Genomic DNA, 13243 nt, shown 5'->3' with positions numbered 1-13243 from the left:
CTGCATTCATCTCCCACAACACAGTACATCTGGTTAAATCATTCAGTGTCTGAGTGTGCAACTAAAATCAATCATTTCAAGGCTTTTTCCAGAAAGGCATCTGACTTCATATGTGGATATTACATGTTGATATGGTTTGGCTCTATGTCTTCACCCAGATCTCATCTCAAATTGTAATCCCCATAATCCCCCCATGTCCAGGGAGGGACCCGGTGGGGGGTGATTGGATCACGGGGGTGGTTTCCCCCATGCTGTTCTCGTGACAGCGAATAAGTTCTCACGAGATCTGATGGTTTTATAAGGGGCTCTTCCCCCTTTGCTTCCTTCACATGCTTTCTCTAGTCTGCCACCATGTAAGACGTGCCTGCTTCCTCTTCTGCCATGGTTATAAGTTTCCTGAGGCCTCCCCAGCCATGAGGAACTATGAGTCAATTAAACCTCTTTTCTTTGTAAATTACCCAGTCTTGGCTAATTTATAGCAGTGTGAGAAAGGACTAATACACATGTGTATTACTGAGATTTTTCTATAACCACAATGTATAGTTTGAAATACATTCTTTTCCCTTAAACCTTTGGCATCCACTACTGTGTCCTTACTAGAATTCTAACTTAGCCTAGAATTATATACATATAATACTTTAAATTTAGATCAATATTCTAAAACTACCATATTTCTATATATTGTTATCTAACAATTTTTGAAAATACACTTAAATGTATAAAGATGCGGCTAGTTATTGAGGTTATAAAAGGTTAACAGCTACAGAGGGAAAAAACTAAAGCAGGTTTCCTTTTCATTTTTTATTTTGGCCAGTAATTTAAAGCATAAAAGTATAAATTTTGGGTCATAAAAGTTAAAATACTACCTTCAATTTGCTCTGACCATGGCAACTGTTAAGAATTAGCGGTCAGCTGGCCTCCACAGCTCACTTCTGTAATCCCAGCATTTTGGAAGATGAAGGCATGAGGATCACTTGAGGCCAGGAGTTCCAGGCCAGCCTAGTTAGCCAGGGTCTTCAGCAAGACCCTGTCCCTTAAAAAAAAAATACAAAAATTAGCTGGACGTGGTGGCACACGCCTATAGTCCCAGCCACTGGGGAGGTTGAGATGGGAGGATCACTTGAGCCTGAGAGGTCAAGGCTGCAGCAAGCTGTGATCATCCCACTGCACTCCAGCCTGGGCAACAGAGTGAGACTCCATCTCAAAAAACAAAACAAAACAAATTAACTGTCGATACTCCTTGTTGTCACTATGCCAAGAAGGGTTATTGTGAAAGAGAAATATGAGAAAACTGATTGAGATGGCTTTCACGGAAGCACATAATACTCAGAAGCTTGGATACAACCTAGACTGCTGGGGGCTAAGGAAAGAGTGAGCATCAGGAAATGTTCGTGCTTCCTGAAGACTCACCCTTAGGAGGTAGTATTCACAATATGATAGGGCTGAACTCTAACTGCCCAATTCAGCAGAAGGTATAGGGAGAAAAAGCTAGTGAAGAAGGCCACCTGGGCTGAGGAGGGTTCTGCAGGAAATGAGGTTTTAAGCCAACGGATGGATAGAAACCCCTTACTCCATCCCCATTATCTTTTCCCTATCCAGAGGTTACTATCTCCTCTGAACTCTAAACTGTCTTATTATTCTGGTTAGAAATCTCAAAGAAATTCTGCGAAGTTCAAAAATAAAAGACTTTTTTTGTTTGTTTGTTTTTTAAACCTGGAAGAATCTCCAGCAATTTCCCAGTCGACCTCTACCCTTCATTTTTAAAAGGAATAAAAATAATAATCAAACAACTAAGGACCCCTGAGGTAGGTGCCTTGTTGTTTGCTCACAAAGACAGAGCTTAAAACAGATTTCAGGTCCCCTGGACTGAGAGAGGACTCTGTCCACTCTACACTGATGTCTGTGTCATTAGCTGCTGCTGCTGCTGCTGCTGCTGCTTCTTTTTTTTTTTTTTTTTTTTTTTGACAGAGTTTCACTCTTGTTGCCTAGGCTGGAGTGCAGTGGCACGATCTCGGCTTACTGCAACCTCCGCCTCCCGGGTTCAAGCTAATCTCCTGCCTCAGCCTCCCGAGTAGCTGGGATTACAGGCAGCTGCCACCATGCCTGGCTAATTTTTTTTTTTTTTTTGTATATTTAGTAGAGATGGGGTTTCACTATGTTGGCAAAGCTGCTCTCAAACTCCTGACCTCAGGTGATCCGCCTGCCTCAGTCTCCCAAAGTGCTGGGATTACAGGCGTGAGCCACTGCGCCCGGCTGGCCATAATTAGTTTCTTTACCTTTGTGCATATTCATTCCCTTCTACTTTGACTTTCTCCAGTTAGAAACTATGCCAAGACATGATATGCTAATACCCAACCTACTTTTTCAGTACTTAACCAGTTTGCCTATTATTATCTGTTTCTTCCCAACAAGACTGTAATTTCCTGGAGAGCACAGTCAGCTTCTTTAGGTCCCTCATTAGCACAGGCCAGAAGTAGGCACAGAACAGTAGCTACATCTAAATTCAGAAAGCATGTTGAAGAACTGGAGACTGGCTGAGCCTGGGCTGGTAGGGAGGACAAAAATGAAGTGGCAAAGTAAGAAGAAAAAGCATGAAACCTTCAAGAGAATAAAAATTTAGGGACCAGTTATTTTGTTCACTGCCGTATCCCTAGCACCAAGAGCAGTGTCTGGCATATATCGGAATTCATATGATTGTTGAATAAATAAGTAGCTAATTCGTCCATGAAAATACCATTGGATCTGCAAGAAATTTTTGTAGAAAAACAACCTATAGAAACTAATGGGGCATAAAGAATTAAACTACAATACTAAAAGTACAAGGGGGAATGGGGAGTAGTTTTTAACAGTAAATATAGCAAGTCCATGGTACCCAGGTTTCTGCTCAATAGGGACACATTTTTTGTTCCATCATTAAGCAGGTTGCTTTTCTTCAGATAAAATATTTTAAGTTCTTTGCTATCTATAAACAGCAGGCAAAACATCGAGCCTTCAGAATAAAAATAAGATAATATACTCAATAAAGAACACCATATACAAAAATCAACTCAAAGCGGATTAAAGACTTAAATGTAAGATCTGACACTAAAAGTACTAGAAAAGAACATAGAGAAAAGCTCCACATCATATTAGGATAGGCGAGGTTTTTTTGGACATAAACCCAAAAGCACAGGCAACAAAAGCAAAAATAGACAAAGGGGGTTACATCAAACTAAAAAATGTCTGCACAACCAAGGAAAAAATCAACAGAGTGAAGAGATAACCCATGGAATGGGAGAAATATCTGAGAAGTGATTCATGTCTGGTAAGTGATTAATATCCAAAATACATAGGGAACTAAAACAATAGGGGGAAAACAAATAACTGTATTAAAAATGACAAAGGACCTGAATAGACATTTCTCAAAAGAAGACACACAAATGACCAACACATACGTGAAAAAATGTTCAACATCACTGATCATCAGGGAAAATGCAAGTTAAAACTACAATGAGCTATTACCTCATACCTGTTAGAATGGCTATTATCGAAAAAACGAAAAATAAGTGTTGGAGAGGATATAGGGAAAGGAGAACGCTTGCACACTGTTGGTGGGAATGTAAATTAGTACAACCATTAGGGAAAACAGTAGGAAAGTTCCTCAAAAAATTAAAAGTAAACTACTGTATGATCCAGCAATCCCACTATTGGGTATACATCCAATAGTGATTTGACTTTTGTATATGGTGTTCTTTATTGAGTATATTATCTTACTTTTATTCTGAAGGCTCAGTGTTTTGCCTTCTGTGTATAGATAGCAAGAAAATGAAATCAGCGTGTCTGATTTCAGACATACTGCTGTCTGCCCGCCATGTTTATTGCAGCATTGTTTACAATAGCCAAGAGATGGAATCAATGTAAATGTCCATCAATGGATAAATGAATAAAGTATAAATACATATAGTATAAACACAATGAAATATTATTCAGCCTTTTGAAAAATGGAAATTGACAACATGGATGAACCCAGGAGACATTATGTTAAGTGAAATAAACTAGGCACAGAAAGAAAAATAATCCCATGATCTCACTTATATGTAGAATCTAAAAAAGTTGAACTCATAAAAGCAGAGAATAGAAAGGTGGTTACCAGAGGTTGGGGGACTTAGAGGGGTTGGAAAGATGTCAGAGGATATGAAAGGATTCTTTCTAACAAGGAGGAATAAGGTCAAGAGATCTACTGTACAACATGGTGGCTATAGTTAATAACTATGTATTGTGTTCTCGAAAATTGCTAAGAGAGTAGATATTAAGTGTTCTTACCACAAAAATATGTGAAATAATACTATGTTAATTAGCTTAATTTAACCATTCCACAATATACACATATTTCAAAACAACATGTATATGATAAATTATATATATAATTTTTAATTTTTTTAAATTAAACATAAATTTTAAATATACATATAATAAAAATAAAGAATACCCAGTTGGGAAAGCTCAGGTATAGTAGGCAGAATAATGGCTTCCCAAAGATGTCCATGTCCTAATCTCCAGAACCTATGAATATGTTGATTTTTAGTAGTGTTGAAATAGTGAAGGGGAATTAAGGTTACAGATGGAATGAATCAACTGACCTTAAAATAAAAAGATTACCCTGGAATACTCAGTGAGTTCAGTGCAGTTACAAGAATCCTTAAGTGTGAGAAAGGCAAAAGTGTGAGCGTCAGCATGAAAAGACATGAGAAACACTCGACCGGCCATTCCTGGTTTTGAAGATGGAGGAAGGGGCCATGAGCCAAGGATGGTAAGCAGCCTCTAGAGACTGGAGGAGGCAAGGAAATTGATTCTCCCTTAGAACCTCCAAAAGGAACCATCCATCTGGAGACCTACCCATCCATTTTTACTTCTGACCTCCAGAACTGTAAAATAAAACTTTATGTTGGGTTAGGCCACCACCTTTGTGGTAATCTGTTACAGTGGCAACAGGAAATGTATAAACTCAGGTTAAAAGAAAACAGAGCTGCAAAATCACATAACTCCTGGCAGAACTTCGGAGCACATGTTGGTTGGGACTGGTTGTGAGGGTTTGGGAAAGGTGGGAATTAGTTTCTGCCAGAGACAACTGAAATAGATGCAATGCTCAACTAACTTGTGCATGATTAAAGACTTTAGTTGTTAATGGGTTGAACTATACACCCTCCCAAAATTAATATGCTGACATTCTAACCTCCAGAACTCATAATGTAACTTTATTGGGAGATGATAGTGCAGAGATAATCAATTAAAATGAGGTAATTAGGATGTACCCTAATCCAATAAGACTAGTGTCCTTATAAAAAGGGGAAATTCAGGGGCAGGGCACGGTGGCTCACACCTGTAATCCCAGCACTTTGGGAGGCCGAGGCGGGCGGATCACGAGGTCAGGAGATCGAGACCATCCTGGCTAACACAGTGAAACCCCGTCTCTACCAAAAATACAAAAAAAAAAATTAGCCGGGCGTGGTGGCGGGCGCCTATAGTCCCAGCTACTCAGGAGGCTGACGCAGGAGAATGGTGTGAACCCAGGAGGTGGAGCTTACAGTGAGCTGAGATCGCGCCACTGCACTCCAGTCTGGGCGACAGAGCGAGACTCCGTCTCAAAAAAAAAGTCGGGGGGGGGGGGAAATTCAGAGACAGATATATACAGGGAGAATACCACATAAACATGAAGACAGCCATCTACAAGCAAAAGAAAGAGGCCTGGAATAGATGCAGCCCTCATAATACCTTAGCTTTGGACAGCTAGCCTCCTGAACTGTGAGACAATCATTTCGTTGTTTAAGCCAGAGGTCACCAACACCCGGGGTGCAGACCGGTCCGGGGTGCACAGCAGGAAGTGAGAGGCAGGTGAGCCAGCAAAGCTTCATCTGTATTTACAGCCACTCCCCACTGCTGTCATTACCTCCTGAGCTCCTCCTCCTGTCAGATAAGCCACGACATTAGATTTTCTTTCTTTCTCTTCCTCTTGTATTTTTGGTGGAGACGGGTTTCACCAAGTTGCCCAGGCTGGTCTCAAACTCCTGAGCTCAGGACGATCCACCCACCACCTCCTCCCAAAGTGGTGGGGTTACAGATGTGAGCTACCATCCCCGCAGGCATTAGATTCTCATAGGAGCGTGAACCCTATTGTGAACAGCTCATGTGAGGGATATAGGTTGTGAACTCTTTATGAGAATCTAATGCCTGATGACGTGAGATGGAACAGTTTCATTCTGAAACCATCTCCCACCAACCTCATCCGCATCTATGAAAAAATTGTCTTCCACAAAATCAGTCCCTGGTACCTGGTGCCAAAAGCCATGCAGTTTGTAGTACCTTGTTACAGCAGCCCTAGCAAACTCATACAGTAATGCAGGCACTGAAAGAAAACGCGTATGATTTTCATTGAAGCAAATACTTCATGATGTCTCATTGAAAGACCTAGCTGCCGCCTAGCTAGCTGTCAATGGAGACTCCGGTATACTGAGGGGGAAAAAACGGGTAGACAGCACAGAGTTCCGTTTCCAGGTGTATTTCAGTTGAGCTGTGCTGCACATTATAGTAACTCGACTCCTTTATTGCCACAACTACTTCCCACCCAGTGGGAAGGAAGTGTGGTCTCATAGGTATAAGAAACTCCAATGTGGAGAGGACTCATTACAGAAGGAAGCAACAATCGCATAAATGAAAGAAAGAAAGAAGGGAGACAAAGCGGGGATGAGGGGTTGATAGAGAAAAATGAAAGAGGAAAAAAGACGTTAAAAAGACACTAAAAATATAAAAATATTAGCCGGGCGTGGTGGTGGGCGCCTGTAATCCCAGCTACTTGGGAGGCTGAGGCAGGATAATCGCTTGGACCTGGGAGGCGGAGGTTGCAGTGAGCCGAGATCGTGCCACTGCACTCCAGCGTGGGTGAGACAGCAAGACTCCCTCCCCCATTCTCCCCACTCCCCAAAAAAGAAAGAAAGAAAACAGAGATTCAGTCAGCAAGGGATAGCACATCACGCTGTACCCTTTTTAATCATGGTGATTGATATCTCATTTAAATACCGCAACAACCCTGGAAAGTAATTCCCGTATTTATGCTTTGCAGTCGAAGAAGCTGATGCTGAACGCAATGAGCCCATGGTCTGAAAGGCTATGCAGTCCTCTGACAAGTAATTCCTGTAAGCTCATTCTTTCCCTGCCCCTCTCCTGATGGCCCCCTCTCCAGGAATAAACAGAGGTCCCCCATTCCTGGGTTTTCTCATGTTTCTCTCTGCACCAAATCTGCTGAGGCAGGTTTAGTCCCTTACCGTATAAAAACACAGAAGCCAAACCCCACAAGATGCTTGTTCCGAAGAAACACAGGTTAATTCACTTGGTGATTTCTGTTTGTTCACATAAACACAAACAGCAGATCACAACCGTTCCGCTCCCAGCCTCTTCCCTTCTTCTCCCTCCCCAGCTGCAAAGTCCACCCCCGGCTGCCTCGCCGCCATTCCCCTCCCACCTTCTTTACCCTCCCCGCCGCGCCCGCCCCCCATGCCCCGTTCACTACCGTGTCCCTCCTGTGGTCACTCCGGTTTCAGGTGGGACCGGCCCAGTCAGAGGGGAAATAATGACTGGCTTGGCTAGGGCAAGGTGTGCCAGCCTCAAGGAAATGCTTTTCAGTCCCTCCTTCCCACTGCGGGGCGTGGCTGCCGGCAAAGGATGGAGTTCGGGCGGGCTCCCGCGAAGGGAAGTCTGCGGGCTCTGAGGTTTCCGGGACTCGCCACACGCGAGCCACAGGAAACCTCTGCTGAAACTGTAAAAGCTGGACTTGTTGCTGATCTACAGTGATCGCTAGATGCCAGGTATCGCGGAGACTCCAGTCCAGGTGAAAACGGAGTCACGATACAGGGCAACAGCGCCACCTCACGGCCGGCCCCAAAGCAGCGGCCTCCACTGGCGCCTAAAAATGGTCAGGATTCACATTCAGGTGGATTATTCCGCGCCGGGAACGTTCTCCACCTGAAGGCTTTGCCGGGGTGTTCCAAGGTAATACTGACGGGCCGGGAGTGGTGGCTCACGCCTGTAATCCCAGAATTTTGAGAGGCCAAGGCGGGTGGATCACCTGTGGTCAGGAGATCGAGACCAGCCTGGCCAACATGGTGAAACCCCGTCTCTACTAAAAATCCAAAAATTATCCGGGCGTGATGGCGGACGCCTATAATCCCAGCTACTCAGGAGGCTGAAGCAGGAGACTCGTTTGAACCCAGGAGGCAGAGATTGCATAGAACCGAGATTGTGCCACTGCATTGCAGCCTGGGCGACAGAGCAAGGCTTCGTCTGAAAAAAAAAAAAAAAAGATAGTACTGATCACTGCGGAGACGTGGGGGAACCTATAAGGAATTAATGGGAATTAAAATCCCAAGATTAAGTAATTGATCATTCATTTAGAGAGCACGCACACACACACACACACATATATGTATATGTATATGTGTATGTGTGTGTGTGTATGTGTATCCCATTATGTCCTGGGTTCTCCTCTGGGGAAACAGTGAACAAATTAGTTATGTTACCTGCCCACATGGAAACTAAAATAATAGAAAATACTTAATAGATAGCTGAAGGAATTCTGTTAGATATGAACACCTAATACAAATTCTATTAAAGAAATATGGGTCATAGGAAACTTGAATATGTCACCAGTTTGTTCAGCATTGAACGCATACGAAACACAAACTGACATTCATTAGAGCAAAAAGAACTTGGGTGCAAGGTAATGTGGAATATTTAGAGATTGAGATATGGCAATTCTCTAGAGCTTTCTCTATTGGCATTTTCATTTCCTTTAGGGCTTTATAAAAACAGGATGAATTGTACTTAATGCCACTGAACTGTTCATTTTTAAATGGCTAATGGTTGATTTTATGTGATGTGAATTTTACCTCAAAAGGAGAAAGGAAGACATCTCATCAGTTAGTTGTTCTTTCCATCCTTTATGTCATAAGTGATAAATCAAAGCCAAATGAACTCTTTGGAACTTCATATTATGTAATTTTCTACTCTGCCTCCCCAAGCATGCTCCTTGATGACAGATAAAGTGGTTTACTCATTTTTTAAATTTCTGCAGTGTATTGCTAGATACTCATTCTGATGCACAGAATTTTGTTTAAAATCTCGTTACTGTTATGGTAATAGAGGTTATAACCTCTAGGATTAAAAAAATATATATATGGTACAGAAAGGGGAGGCAAAATTTTACTTTCCAATTTTGTTAAGCAAATCAAATAAATTATACATTAAAAACATTTCGAGATAGAGAAAACACTGGAAATGGTAATGCCGAGACACGGAAACAACTAAGTACCACATAGTCTGAGTTAAACAGCAGAAATACACAATGAGGTATATATGTATAGCTAGTCCCACACATTATACTCATTAATAAGATGGTTAGAATAGCCATTATTTCTCTTTTCTCTTCAAGTTTTCATTCCCTTGTAATTTCAATTATTACCTCCATCTCAAATTTATGAGCCTCCAACTCATTGTCAACAATGCTTCGGCTCCAGTGTTTCTACCAGATCATCATTTCTGCCTCATTATTAATTCCGTAGGAATTTGTCGAATGCCCATTCTCTCTCTGTCCAGATTAAGTACTGAACAGTAGTGGGAAGTCACACTGAAATATACATTGGAGATCTCTTCCTTCTCCAGTTTAGTCTACATGAATCCTAACTGCCAGATCCTGCTCTCCTCTAAGCTGTTAAAGCCATCCATCCATGTGTTACTTAGTATATTCCCTCTTGTATGATTCTGCAGTTGTGAGGAAGGAATCTATTGGTTTAGTGGGGTGGAATCTATTTACAGAAGGCATGGAGGAATTCCTGGAAAGTCATTCATTATAAGAAAAACGAAAATCAAAGCACAAAGGTATTTTCCACTAACAAGAATAGCTTGGGGTTCAGCATTGTGTCTGCATCTCAATGTCCTTTGGCCAAGCCCTTATGAAATAACAGAGTCCTAGTGAGAGGGGACTCTAAGTACAACTGGTAGAGTTATTTCACAGAAAAATACAACAGCAACAATAAAACTGTATGAGACCTTGTGTACGCAAGGTAGCTTTGCGTTGGAACTGTTTTCAAGGGAATATAACACAAAAGCGAGGCAGGTGAATTCTTCCAACCTTATCTGGAAATGCAGCTCAACTTTCACAAAAGGGCAAGCAGTGGCTACTAGTGGGAGGTAGCTCCACATGGGCCTGAGGCTTACCTGAAAGGCTTGCACTGGCACAGAGGATCAGAATCCCTTTGATGAAAGCTATAAACAGAGTCAGTGGTAGAGTCACCGCAGCAATGCCTGGCATCTAAATGGAGCTTCCCAGGCATTTAGAGAACAGTAGACATCACCAGAGGAAATCTAAGACAAGGAAAATAGTGGATTCTATGTAGCAGCTAGGGTTTGGGATTGTGAAAATGTATGAGGTCCTCTACTATCTTGAAGATCTTCAGGGACAGTTGGGGAAAGGATCTTTTAAGAAAAACCAGAGGTTCTGCAACCAACTAAAGGCAGTGACAGAGTATGGGAAATTACTACTGATATGACCTCGTGTTTAACCCTGGTTGGTATACCCTATAGAATATTGATCATTGGTAAGCTTCCATGTATATGTTGTTTCTTTTTACATTATATATTAGTTTTCTATTGCTAACATAACACATTACCACAAACTTAGTGGCCTAAACAATATAAATTTTTTATTTTACAGTTCTGTAAGTCAGAAGTTAATATAATTCTACGTGGGTTAAAATCAAGGTATTAGCAGGGCTGTATTCTTTTCTAGAGGTTCCTGGGAAGAATTTGTTTTCTTGCCTTTCCCAGCTTATAAAAGTCTCCCATATTCTTTGGTTGCTAGCCTTTTTGTTTCCCCCATCTTCAAAGCCAACAGTGGCTGGTTGAGTCCTCTCACATCAGGTGTGTGTTTCTGTGACCATTCTGCCATTGCTGTGTGTCCTGTTCTCTCTCTGAGCACAGATTAGAAAGTTTCTCCACCTTTAAGGACTCACATGATGAGTAGATTGGGACCACAGGATAATCTTCTTCTCTGAAGCTCCATAACCTCTGTCACATCTCCATTGTCACTTTTGCCATTAAAGGTAGCATAATCGTTACGGGTGGAGGGTGTCCAGGTTCTTGGCGTTTTGAACAAAGAAATGGACAAAAGGCACAAACAAAGCAATGAAAGTAAATCACAGATTTATTAAAATAAATTACACTCCACAGACTGAGCAGGTTCGAGCAAGTGACTCAAGAGCCTGGTTACAGAATTTTCTGGGGTTTAAATACTCTCTAGAGGTTTTCTGTTGGTTACTTGGTTTAAACCCTATGTAAATGAAGTAGCGGCCAGCAACCAGTCTGATTGGTGATGCAAAATGACCAATCGGAAGCTGAAGTGAAGTTACAAAGTTACACACGAAGACTTGGCCTGTAACCAGTCTGATTGGTTGCAGGAGGGGACCAATCGGAGGTCCTTTCATTTTTCATCTGCAACGCAGAAAAGGGTGGAGCGGGAAGTTGCAAAGGAAGTAGCCTCTGATCGTTTTGTTACTTGGGTGTGGATAGGTGGGGTTTTCCTTTTGATTCAGTTCTAGGAGTCAGAGCCAATCAGCCTTAGGTTTCCTGCCTTCAAACCCTATTCTCCTGCCTCATAATCACAGGTTCTGAGGATTAGGGTGTGGACATCTTTGGGGGCCCATTGTTCTGCCTACCACACATTGCTTGGAAGAGCGTGCAGTATAAGGTCCATGTCTTACACCTCTTCGTAGTCTCTGTTTCCTGTAAATACTAAAAAAATAAATGTTATTGTCCATAAAAAACGTATACCACTTGCCAACTACTTTTATTCTCAAGAACATTCGTTCTCCCTATGGATTAAAAAAACGTGATAATTAAGGATATGATATCAACCATTTGGGTCCACTCATTTTTTTCTTCTCGTTTTCCTTCTTTCGCCAGGATTCTCATACAGTTGTTCGGTTGAGAATGACTGTTTAGAGATCACTGACCTACAGCTAGATTCCAGAGCTCGCATCAGCTTGAGCAGGTTGACCTTTCTGGGCCTCAGTTTTCTCACTTGTAAAATTGAAACGTTAGACTACATTAGCCTCAGGTTCTTGTCAGGGTTCATATTCTATGATCCTCTAAACATTGCATGCACAATCTCATCTCCCCCTAACTCCTGCCTGCTAGAGCTGTTGCATGCTATGGAACATCTCTGGCAGGTGGACATCCAGCTTTGTCTACACTTCTTCAGTGCTGAGGACTGGCCACCAAGTAGCTTATTCCATTCATAACACCTGATTATCAGAATTTTTTTTCTTATACCTAACCTCTCTAACCCCCAATTTGTTTACATGTAAAATGAAACAAAAAAGGCCTAACTCACAGAGTTGTTGAAAGTTCAAATAAAAAAAAAAATACTGAAAGTAATTCTTGAAAATCAAAAGCACTACATAAGTGTTAATTGCCATATTATTATTACCTAATATTGCTGTTTCTATTAATCTATACTTGTGCAACCTATGGTGGATTGTACATCTCTCTTTTAAACACTTTATTTGTTCATCTCAGTCCCCTTCAGGTAAAACATCAAAAATAATACTGAATCAAAATTCTGACATTATCCCTCTCTAGCTATATTACTGAGATATTTTCAACTACATACTTGATTTTTTTAAAAAGCACCCGTTTTAAATTATTTCCACCTACTTCACTGATAAAGGTAAAAAGAACAGAGTTTTTACGATACCACTAAATAATTATCTAAATGTTGGTACTTAATTCAATAAGCAGTCTTTAAATATGATTTTCCAAATAGCTACTGCCCTCCCTAATGGACTATAAGCTTCAAGGTAAGAATACTGTATCCACTGAGCTGCTCAAATCAGGAAGCTGGGAAATGCCACATAGATGCTGTTCAATCTTTTTGCCTCTATTTCACGTAATCAAATATGAGTAACAGTTGTACCTTCTGAATCTCTTTATCTTGTCTCTTTTCTCTCTTACATTATCTGAATTCACCCCTCTTCTTTTCCTGCCTGAATTTCTGTAAGAGTCTTCCAACTGGCCTTCACTCCTCAATCTCACCTTCTAATTTTTCATTTTATTGCCAGCATATTTTTCCAATGAGTATGTCTTACCATGCAATATCTACCCCCATTTGCAATCTTTGCAAAATAAAATTTCTTTTTTTTTTTTTTTTTTTTTTTTT

The 13243-nt window shown here is 41.2% G+C and overlaps 1 protein-coding gene across 1 annotated transcript in view; it reads right to left on the bottom strand.

Annotated features, from left to right (window-relative positions):
* STYK1 (serine/threonine/tyrosine kinase 1) overlaps positions 1-7877 on the bottom strand; it is a 55431-nt gene extending 47554 nt beyond the window's left edge. Inside the window, exon 1 of the mRNA XM_025402683.1 lies at positions 7544-7877. The gene's annotated coding sequence lies outside the window, so the exon portion shown is untranslated. The remainder of the gene's footprint in view (positions 1-7543) is intronic.
* Positions 7878-13243: the final 5366 nt, after the last annotated feature.

The sequence above is a fragment of the Theropithecus gelada genome, chromosome 11 (assembly GCF_003255815.1).
Source record: "Theropithecus gelada isolate Dixy chromosome 11, Tgel_1.0, whole genome shotgun sequence".
NCBI classification, from domain to species: Eukaryota; Metazoa; Chordata; class Mammalia; order Primates; family Cercopithecidae; genus Theropithecus; species Theropithecus gelada.
This window is presented reverse-complemented; position numbering and strand designations above follow the sequence as displayed.